Consider the following 11,322-nt stretch of genomic DNA (forward strand, 5'->3'; position numbering starts at 1 on the left):
GTGCTCCTCTGATTACACTGGTCAACGCAATTTTTCCGGCAAAATGTTTTAAAACATATTTTAAGTCAATTTTGGCTGCTGATTACGAATATGAACTCCGTTTTTGGTTATCACATCAGGATTTCGAGATATTTTCAATTTTTGATGAAAATTACTCCTATCTAAAGTTTTATGATAAAAACACATGATTTTCGATACTACAGTGTATATTTTTAATCAAGGAATAACAAAGATTGCAAAGTCTATGTACAGCAAATCAAATATACTTACAGAATTAAACTATAAAATATAAAAACACATATATATGGCACACAGATGAATGACAAATGGCAGTTATTTGAACTTTCTTTTCTTGGCTGATATGTGATGTACAGCTTCTGGGTTGTCTCTCATCAAGCTCCAGCAATAGTCAGCCATCATATGTGAGTCCCACCGGCCTTGATACCGTTTTTCCATTGTTTTAATGTCCTGATGAAAACGCTCCCCTTGTTCCTCGCTCACATCCCCAAGGTTCTCTGGAAAAAAGTCCAAATGGCTGTGTAAATAGTGGATCTTGATACTCATTCTACATCCAAGATTTTGCAAACTCATTAGTAGTTCTTCCACAATCTCTTCATAGTTGTCTGCTTTCTTATTCCCTAGAAAATTCTGCACCACATTACAAAATGCATTCCAAGCTCTTTCTTCTGTCTGATTCATTGATGTGATTAAATTTGGGTCTCTCATAAGTGTTCTTATTTGAGGTCCATCAAATATTCCAGCCGTTTTCTTCTCTTCACTAAGACCAGGAAAAGTTGAACATATATAGTTAAAGCATTCTCCACTGTGATTGAGAGCTTTGACGAACTGCTTCATCAATCCAAGTTTTATGTGTAAGGGAGGAAAAACAATGTTCTTCCTATCCACTAGAGGGTTATGGATGACATTCTTATCGCCAGATGCCAAACTCTGTCGCTGAGGCCATTCAGTTTTCACCCAATGCTCTGCTGTAGCTCTACTGTCCCAGTAGCACAGAAAACAAGGGTGTTATCATAACAAATGGGAATTATGCACGTTCAAAGAAAACAAAGATATTCTCACATTTATTGGGAGACTAAATGAAAACTAAATTTACCTTAATGAACCGTATAAACCGGCACTTTTCATACACTACTTATATTTATCATGGAATTCTTGAAAATGGACCATATACCTGTAGCGCAAAAACGTGATGTGATAAATTATAAGATAAGATTTGAATTCAGCTCCCTTAAATTAGTCTAAAACTATTCTGTTTTTTTTTTTTGTAGACCGGTGTTATTCATAGGTAAAGATGCCCCTGCTTGTAACATCAGACAGCGCACAGTTGGTCAGTGGTACGACACCATCACCGGTCTGAAGTGTCAATCAATCAAGAGCGCACCCAGAAGCCTGGAGCCTGGGGAACTGTGCACTCCATAAGATAGACAATGAGAAAAACACCTTTAAAAGGGACTCAAACTATTACTAAGATACATATATATATGTATATTTTTAGTATTTTTGTAGACAATCTTAAAATGTAGAAAAGCACATTAGCTCATGCTGGATGATTAATTTGACACATCTTTACGCTGTCTTGTCTAACATGTACACCGCCTATTAAATGGGAAGTTTTAGCATAATTTTGACACTTGGCACAGCAACTTAAAGGGCTTATCTGGTGAAAGCTGTTTTTAGCTGTTGTTTTCAGATAAACTAAATATATAACTATAAGAGTATAAGAAATGCCGGACAGCTCAAGCTAATAAGTCTGACTTTTGTCACCAATCAACAAGAAATGCTTAGCCATATCTTCACCAGCCTGAGGATGAGCAAAACTTCACCCAATACAGCCATATTGAGGATTCCGTCATTAAGTTTCATTGTGTCACGAATGCACCATATCAGCCAAGTTGTGTTTGGAGTCGCTAGAGCTTCACAGATTTCTCAACGGGGAACCCAAATAATTATATTTGTGCTGGTTTTGGTTTTAGCTCCAACCTATCCCCTGATTTAGCTTTTACATCAGATTTTCTGCACTCAATGGCTCTCTTTCGACTATATCTGTGATGTACAAAGTCCAGGCCAAAGAGGAAAAATAGGTGGCACTTGGTGATGCAGTAAAACAATCCTTCTTTATTCAGTACAAGTAGTACATAGATGCAGGGTAGCAGATACAGCGGAGGACGAAATCTGTTTTACGTCGATCAGACGGTTCAACAGTTCCATGTGGTCCTCCGCTGTACCTGCTCCCCTGCATCTACGGTATGTACTACTTGTATTGAATAAAGAAGGATTGTTTTACTGCATCACCGAGTGCCACCTATTTTTCCTCTTTGGCCTGGACTTTGTATGACGCTGATCGTTCCAGGTGTTGCACCTGGGATCTTGCAAGCCACACACTGCTGGTCCGCCGAGCAAGCTTGATAAGTTATGCTGCAAGTTGTTTGGTGCTGGTTCTCCTTATTTTCCACATCTGTGATGTACGCCCAAACTTTGCAGACATACTGTAGTTGGTCAATAGAAGAGAAGAAAATAGAAATGAGGAAATAAGCCTCACCGTGTTATGTATAGTTGGTTGCTTCTCAATAGTACAGGCAGGATCCAAGTCCGTTGACCATCGGATACATTTAGATAAAAGGAGAGAAAAAAGGATCCATAGGCTGGATATAAATAAAATTTGCTTTTTATTTGTATTCCATTAAAAAGCAAAAAGGTGTTGTCCAGACAGATTAAAAAGAATCCATCTGACGCGTTTCTGGCTGTAGCCCTTAGTCGTAGAATAAGGCAGTCGTAGAATAAGGCCTTACAACTAAGGGCTACGGCCAGAAACACGCCAGAATATTGGATTCTTTTTAATCTGTCTGGACAACACCTTTTTCCTTTTTAATGGAAAAAAATAAAAAGCAAACTGTATTTATATCCAGCCTATGGATCTTTTTTTCTCTGCTTTTTTCATAGTTGGGCAATGGTAGCAAAAAGGTTCAATTTACATGTCTCCCCCATTCTCCCAAAGTGAGGAATAATTTCCTTATTAAGTGAATATATTCATGTAAATATCTTCTAAATTCCCCCTGGCACTGGCATTGTGCTTCACACTTTACCTATTATGGTCTGCACAGTAATTCCAGGTGAATTGCGCTTTTGTCTGGACAGCACTATCGTTACCAGTCGTCAACTGAGAAAACACTCTTGAAAGGTCTTCCTATGTTTCCTTTTACGTTTTGGCATTTACATTATGAATCTTTTGGCTTTTGCTCTTTCCTGGCCACTATCAGTGAAGTTTTTCCTGTACAGCTCCAAGAAGAGAACTGTCAAGTGTTCGTCTGTTCTTGTCTATCACTGCACTTGAGATGAAGATAATAAAATGGTGAACCTGAATGAAAAAAAATGAATTTCCATTAACTAACACTTTTTTTTGAAGGCTCCCAGTGAGTTTCAGTCTCAACATCCCTTTGAAATGTTCAGTTGACAGCTGCAAGAGCGCTGCGGCAATCACAGGGATATTATAGCTGGATATATTACATCTAAGTGCCGCAACAGAAGGGTTATTACTCTAGATACAATTGAAAGATAGAACTGATTCCCCGTGAATAGAAAATGGATCTTGTTCTTGTTTCCTGTTATATTAATGCAACAAAAAATTTTCTTTGTGAGATTTCCGGGAGGATTTTATTGTACTTTGATGGTGCTGACACCTCTGCAAACAGGAATAAACTTACTGCAAATCTAAATGAACTGTCATATAAACCTTTATACTACCTCAAATGTTCTCTTCCCTCCCAGGCATACATAACAATAAGAACGTATCCTCAGCAACTTCTTGCTAAGGAAAATCCTTCCCTAAAGCCTCTAGTCTGCGTGAGCACAAACGTGAACTCGTTTTGCACATGCAGAACAAGATCAGGATTTAGGCAAACTTTCTGCAAGAAGGTTGAGTATCCCACATCGAAACAGAATTTACAAGAAAAGTCTGATCCTAGAACTTCTACACAAGATGACTCCAGACCGTTAATCGAGCATCAATCAACATTATTCATGTCTTTTGGCGCAAAAGAATGATGGGGACACAATGATCACTAATACAATGGCTTTGTTGCCATACATCAGGGGTAGGGAACTTCAGGTCCAAGGGCCGTTTATGGCCCACGATGACATTTTATCCGGCCCCCGAGCAGATTTATAGAGACCGCAGTACATGGGTCAGCAGCTGTATTTTTATGGCCAACGGCCCAATGATTTCTTAGTATTCTGTGAACACAAGCATGCAGTGTTCACTAGTGAATGCTAAGGCAAAGATTACACCGTGACACCAGTGTCGGCATCAGGACGTACCTTGTGGGTGGAGTTAGGACACAATTTGTACGGCCCCCGAAGGGTGGTATAAATATCCAAATGGCCCTTGCCAGAAAAAAGGTTCCCCATCCTTGCCTTATATCCTCTCTACACGTGGTGGTATGCTGTCGATAATGATGATTTTTGTTCCAGCAAAAACAAACCAATCACCTGTTTCATTCTTTCATTGCATAAGTGCTGACATGTTTACACCTTTGAACACTCGTCTACACTGCAGGTATTCTTAAATGTGGATGCTACACACGCTGTATGTTACACACACTCCATGCTACACATTAAATGTGGAACGTCTGCCAGGACTGTGGGGTACTCGGCACCGGGTCCGGTACTTAAAGGTCCATGGCCCTGGGCACCCATGTTAAAGGAAATGTCTTTAATAGGGCTTGTGAAAGAAAGCCACCAGTGGTATTTGGTCAGAGGTGACCGACACTGCTTAAAGGGGTCCACCAGGGTGACATTATGGCAGCAAAGATGGTATAACGTCCCACAGGTGAAGCTGGGTCCCCAGGGCTCACGGTGTATAGATAAGGATCGTGGGTGGTGTAGCAAGAAACGGAGGACACAGGTTTGCAGTCTCTTTACCTGGTTTACTGATGAATTCAGGCAGCCACAGCCCAGGGTACCAGATCACGGATGCAGGTGTAGTCCGGCCGGCTTGGAAGCGAGTTGAGAGTCCCCCTTACCAGGTGGGGTTGGAAGCCTTCCTCCTAGCGCTGTGAAGTAGTATCTTGCTGAGTATGCCTCTCACAAGGTCCTCACGTATTCTCTCTGTCCTCCTTGCAGGTACGACAGGTAGCTCGAGCCTTTTTACAGGGTCTCGATCATGACCCAGGCTCTATGTGCTACTGTGTCCTCAGGTTTCAATGGCGGACAAGTGACGTGTCATCCGGCTGTCCTGCCGGTTTCTGTTGTGCGACTTGGAGTACGACACAACCCTGTTCTTCCGGCTACCAGTATCTGCGCTCAGTAGGGAGATAGCTCAGTCGCAGCTAACCCCCCTAGTTCTTCACTCTCCTGCGCTTCCACTCCACGCTCTCTGCAGCTTGTCCAGCTTTCTGTTATATCTTTTTCTTTTCTGGAGCTGCAGCGCCTCACTTGGCTTCACGGCCCCTCTTGTCCTCTCTCCTCTGTCCCTCTGACAGACTCTCTTCAGTTCCTGTCTCTGGCAGACGAACTAACTTTCCCTCCAGACCAGAATATATATAGGGGAGCCACCCACAAACTGGATCAGAGCTCCCCCTTCTGGCCTGGAGTATGAACATGTTGCATGCTTGTGATACCTAATTCTTCCTCACTTCCAAGCGTGACATCACTTTTCCCGTGAGGAAAGCAATGCCACTGTGACTACCAGGAATCTGGGGTGTCACAAATGCATGTTACACACATACACTGTATGTTATATACACACTATCCATGCTACACCCTCTCTGTTACACACAATATGTGTTACATCCTCACACATACACGCAGACTGTATATTACATACACATCCTCCATGCTACACATTATGCATGCTATACTCACTGTATTTTACACATACCCTTCATACTACACACACTGAATGTTACATACACTCTTCATGTTGCACATATGTACAGTAAAGACCAAAAGTTTGGACACACCTTCTCATTTAAAGATTTTTCTGTATTTTCATGACTATGAAAATTGTAAAGTCACACTGAAGGCATCAAAACTATGAATTAACACATGTGGAATTATATACTGTAGCATAGCGACTGGTCATGTGAATGATGGATGGTATGTATCGCAGAGGTGGATGGCCCTGTGATGGAAGCCTGGGTATGTTTTGCTCAAGCAGATCTACTGCTTAGGGGTTTGTTTACATTGGGAAAGGCTTCCAGGTGATTGGAGAGATGGGTGGGTTCAGTCACCTACAAACTCAGCAAAGAGGCGTGTCTGAACACGTAAGATGGTTTTGTGTGTAAGGACCTGTGGTGATGTCACGCTCACCTTACTAGCCATGTGACAGGTACCTGGGTGTGGTTACACCTATGTAAAGGAGGTGTGTGTAGCACATGGAAGAGAGATTGAGTGAGTGTGTGAGTGTCTGTCAGGGTGGACACACTTCCGTGTGTCCTGGCAGGACACTGCAGAATGGCCTGTGTGTTGGACGGTTCCAAGTGGGGACGTCCTGGAAGCACACAGAGACCATTCCAGGCTGGAGAGCCTGCAAGCTGGACATAGCACGGATGGTTGGTGTTGGAGACTCCTGGGAGTGGAGTTGTCCTGGAAGCACCGGGAGACCGTAGACCTGGACGGTCTGTGTTGAGGACCTGGGACTGACCTGAAGTCAGTGTAAGGAGTGGAACTTCTGAGAGGTAACCCCGGACAACGGGATTATAATATACAGCAGAGAAGCCTATCTGCTACGTGAACTGTCCAATGTTTCAAGGCTGTAATGAAATGGACTGTACCCTGTCTGGTTTATGCGGAGATTGAACAAACCATATGGACTGGTATGTGTGAGATATCGTGCCTGAAGTGTTTATCCTGCTGCCAAGCGAGTATCCCCAAGACCCGTAGCGGGTGAAACACTACAATACTTAACAAAAAAGTGTGAAACAACGGAAAATATGTCTTATATTCTAGGTTCTTCAAAGTAGCCACCTTTTGCTTTGATGACTGCTTTGCACACTCTTGGCATTCTCTTGATGAGCTTCAAGAGGTAGTCACCGGAAATGGTCTTCCAACAATCTTGAAGGAGTTCCCAGAGATGCTTAGCACTTGTTGACCCTTTTGCCTTCACTCTGTGGTCCAGCTCACCCCAAACCACCTCAATTGGGTTCAGGTCTGGTGACTGTGGAGGCCAGGTCATCTGGCGTAGCACCTCATCACTCTCCTTCTTGGTCAAATAGCCCTTACACAGCCTGGAGGTGTGTTTGGGGTCATTGTCCTGGTGAAAAATAAATGATGGTCCAACTAAACGCAAACCGGATGGAATAGCATTCCGCTGCAAGATGCTGTGGTAGCCATGCTGGTTCAGTATGCCTTCAATTTTGAATAAATCCCCAACAGTGTCACCAGCAATGCACCCCCACACCATCACACCTCCTCCATGCTTCACGGTGGGAACCAGGCATGTAGAGTCCATCAGTTCACCTTTTTCTGCGTCGCACAAAGACACGGTGGTTGGAACCAAAGATCTCAAATTTGCACTCATCAGACCAAAACACAGATTTCCACTGATCTAATGTCCATTCCTTGTGTTCATTAGCCCAAACAAGTCTCTTCTGCTTGTTGCCTGTCCTTAGCAGTGGTTTCCTAGCAACTATTTTACCATGAAGGCCTGCTGCACAAAGTCTCCTCTTAACAGTTGTTGTAGAGATGTGTCTGCTGCTAGAACTCTGTGTGGCATTGACCTGGTCTCTAATCTGAGCTGCTGTTAACCTGCGATTTCTGTGGCTGGTGACTCGGATAAACGTATCCTCAGAAGCAGAGGTGACTCTTGCTCTTCCTTTCCTGGGGCGGTCCTCATGTGAGACAGTTTCTTTGTAGCGCTTGATGGTGTTTGCAACTGAACTTGGGGACACTTTCAAAGTTTTCCCAATTTTTCGGACTGACTGACCTTCATTTCTTAAAGTAATGATGGCCACTCGTTTTTCTTTACTTAGCTGCTTTTTTCTTGCCATAATACAAATTCTAACAGTCTATTCAGTAGGACTATCAGCTGTGTATCCACCAGACTTCTGCTCAACACAACTGATGGTCCCAACCCCATTTATATGGCAAGAAATCCCACTTATTAAACCTGACAGGGCACACCTGTGAAGTGATAACCCTTCCCGGTGACTACCTCTTGAAGCTCATCAAGAGAATGCCAAGAGTGTGCAAAGCAGTCATCAAAGCAAAAGGTGGCTACTTTGAATAACCTAGAATATAAGACATAATTTCAGTTGTTTCACGCTTTTTTGTTAAGTATATCATTCCACATGTGTTAATTCATAGTTTTGATGCCTTCAGTGTGAATTTACAATTTTCATACTCATGAAAATACAGAAAAATCTTTAAATGAGGTGTGTCCAAACTTTTGGTCTGTACTGTATGCTATACCCAAACACACTGTATATTGCACACACACTTCATGCGACACATACTGTATATTATACACTGAGAATGTTACACACACTTCATATTGCAACCACACACTCCATGCTACCTACTGTACACCTTCTCTCCGTTTCTTCCACACTCTGCAGGGTGAAGGATCTTTGGTCATGTGACCATTGTGTAATGAAAGGTCCTTCTACACTTCTAGATTTGGAAATTACACTGACAATGCAGGACTGGCATTATCAGTGCAGTTTCTGGTTGTAAAATCAGCTGGTACAGACTCACTGGCCCATAGAACCTGCAGCAGAGTAAAGTCTCCCTGATGGCCATTTTGACATTGCGGGCCATAAACCAATGCTTAGTTTGCCCTCCCCTAATATCAGTCCTGCTGTGTGCTACACTCTAAACTCTAGCAGTCCCATAGACAATGAATGGAGAGGTAGTGGACATGTGCAATTATTGTTGCATTCATATTGGGGATGTAGGAGCCTTATTCTTATGATCAGAGGGACCCTCCATCATATATTTAGTGTGTGTGTGGTCATTGTTACATGATATTAATTATTTGTGGCTGGACTGTACTTCTTATTGTATATCTAGCAGACGTTAAGTTTTTAATAAGTGTTTTTGCCTCGTGGTTGTAGGCTTTTAGGGGTCTAAGCCAACAGATTCCTATCAACAACATACAATAGACCTTAGTACATCCTTAGTTTTATTTCTTGTTTTTCTGTAGCAGTTCTGCTTAAACGTCTGTACCGAGACAATTGCAATGTTTATACAATGATGCTTAATTGACTTAATGAGCTGAGTAATTTATTTTTAGTATAAAGTGTTTACTTTCTACGCACAATAGTATCCTAGGCAGAGAGCACCGTACAGCTATATTTTGCAAAAGAACAAATATGATGAAATCTATTATGTAGGAGACTGTAAATTTACAGTGGGTACGGAAAGTATTCAGACCCCTTTACATTTTTAACTCTTTGTTTCATTGCGGCCATTTGGTAAATTCAAAAATGTTCATTTTTCCTCATCCATATACACTCTGCACCCCATGTTGACTGAAAAAAAACAGAAATGTAGAATTTTTTGCAAATTTATTAAAAAAGAAAAACTGAAATATCACATGGTCATAAGTATTCAGACCAGATTAGTTGAAGAAATGGGTTAAGGCTAATATAAGCACAGTAGTAAGAGCACAGACGGTGAGGTGCGACTTAGAGGAAAGAGTCACAAACTTATCTTCAGTAACGGTTTGGATGAAGGTTTTAGGGGAAGGGCAATGGGTTATTATGCGGTGGTTTGTTGGGGTTGAACGTTAAAGATTTCTCTAACGTGGTTTGTTTTTGAAAGTGAAGGCAAAATCCTCTGCTGAAATGAGAAAACTGTGAGGTGATATCAGGGTAAAGAGTAAGGCATTAAAAGTATTAAATCATTATTTGGAATTTGGGAATAAAGAACATAAAGAGTGAGGAAGTAGTCCTGTTTGACAACAGTGACTAGAATTCGAAAACCGCTTGCTTGAATGTGAAAGAATCTCAGGCCTTCTTCACGTGTCCATTTTTTGTGTCCACATGCAGTCCGTTTTTTAAGGATTGCAAATATGAACACACACACCAATTGTATTCAATAGTGGCGCACACATGTCAGGTTTTTTAGCGCAGCACAGACAAAACGTGTGCCGCACAAGTGCACACTGATGGGTCACTGATAACATCCATATGTCATCAGCATGACACTTACCGACACCTGGGGAGAAGCGGTGTGGGTTCCCGCACACTTTTCATAGTCAGCAGAGGGAAAGCCTACAGCGGGGGCTGATGTTTATAATCTGAAACAAGGACAATATCCCATAAGGTTCCCATACTATTAATAACAGCTCACAGCTGTTTGATTAGCCTTTCCTGGTGAATTTAAGGGTTACCCCAGAAGAAAAATGATGTATCGTCCCCTTTGAATTCAAACCAGCAACACTCAACACGGACCGCAGATCTCACCAGTACTGGTTTTGCCTGTACAGGAATCACCAGGACATGTGAAGGAGGCTTTTCAGCACCATGTTGCAACCCTTAAAATTTGACCTCATCTTTTTTGAGTTTGATGTACCATGGGTGCATAAAAGGGCAACTGAGTGAAGAAATAAGGTTATTGTGGACTTGTAGAAAATGGTTAGGTGCCTGTGCCTTTAAGTGAGGATGTGGTTAAGTGTTAGAAGATGGACCAGCTGCTGTGTTCCCCCTGAACATATCAATGCTGCTGTGGTATAGAATGTGAATAATGTTTTGTTCCTGATATGTTTCCTTGTATTAACACTTGTTAATTGCCTTGGAGGCTGCAGTACTAACTCACAGTCACAAGATGGCACTGTGCAGAATGTAGATGAAAGGTGAAGTCTGCCAGCAACACAGCAGGCACAGAGACAGTGGGAGAGTTAAGGCCCGCCCATTGTGGGGAGGAAGTTTGGGAATCTCTGGTTAGTGTAAGGAACAGGAAGTAGTGTTCAGTTAGAGAGAAGTAGTGAGAGGTGACAGCAGCAGTCACCAGGGTTAATGTGGACTGCATAGTCGACACTGTAAAGCTTTATCATTGCATTTGACTGTAATTAAACAGTGCAGTATATGCTAAATGACACTGCCAGCTCTAGGGGACAATAAACTCTTGGGATATATGTATTGCAACACATAATGTTGTGGCTTCTAATTATTTCACATAGCAAAATTGGTGTCTAAGGGGTAATGTTTCTCCTTGTGGAAATTGACATGCCTGACATGCAAGGGTGAGGAGGCTTATAAGCCATGCAATGCTCCTTTGGGAAATAAATGCAAACAAAAAAAAAAATTGCCTCTTTAGACAGGAAGAGGACTGGAACGCTAGTGCCACCTATTGAAAGTAGAA

This window comes from Ranitomeya imitator, chromosome 3 (genome assembly GCF_032444005.1).
Source record: "Ranitomeya imitator isolate aRanImi1 chromosome 3, aRanImi1.pri, whole genome shotgun sequence".
NCBI lineage: Eukaryota > Metazoa > Chordata > Amphibia > Anura > Dendrobatidae > Ranitomeya > Ranitomeya imitator.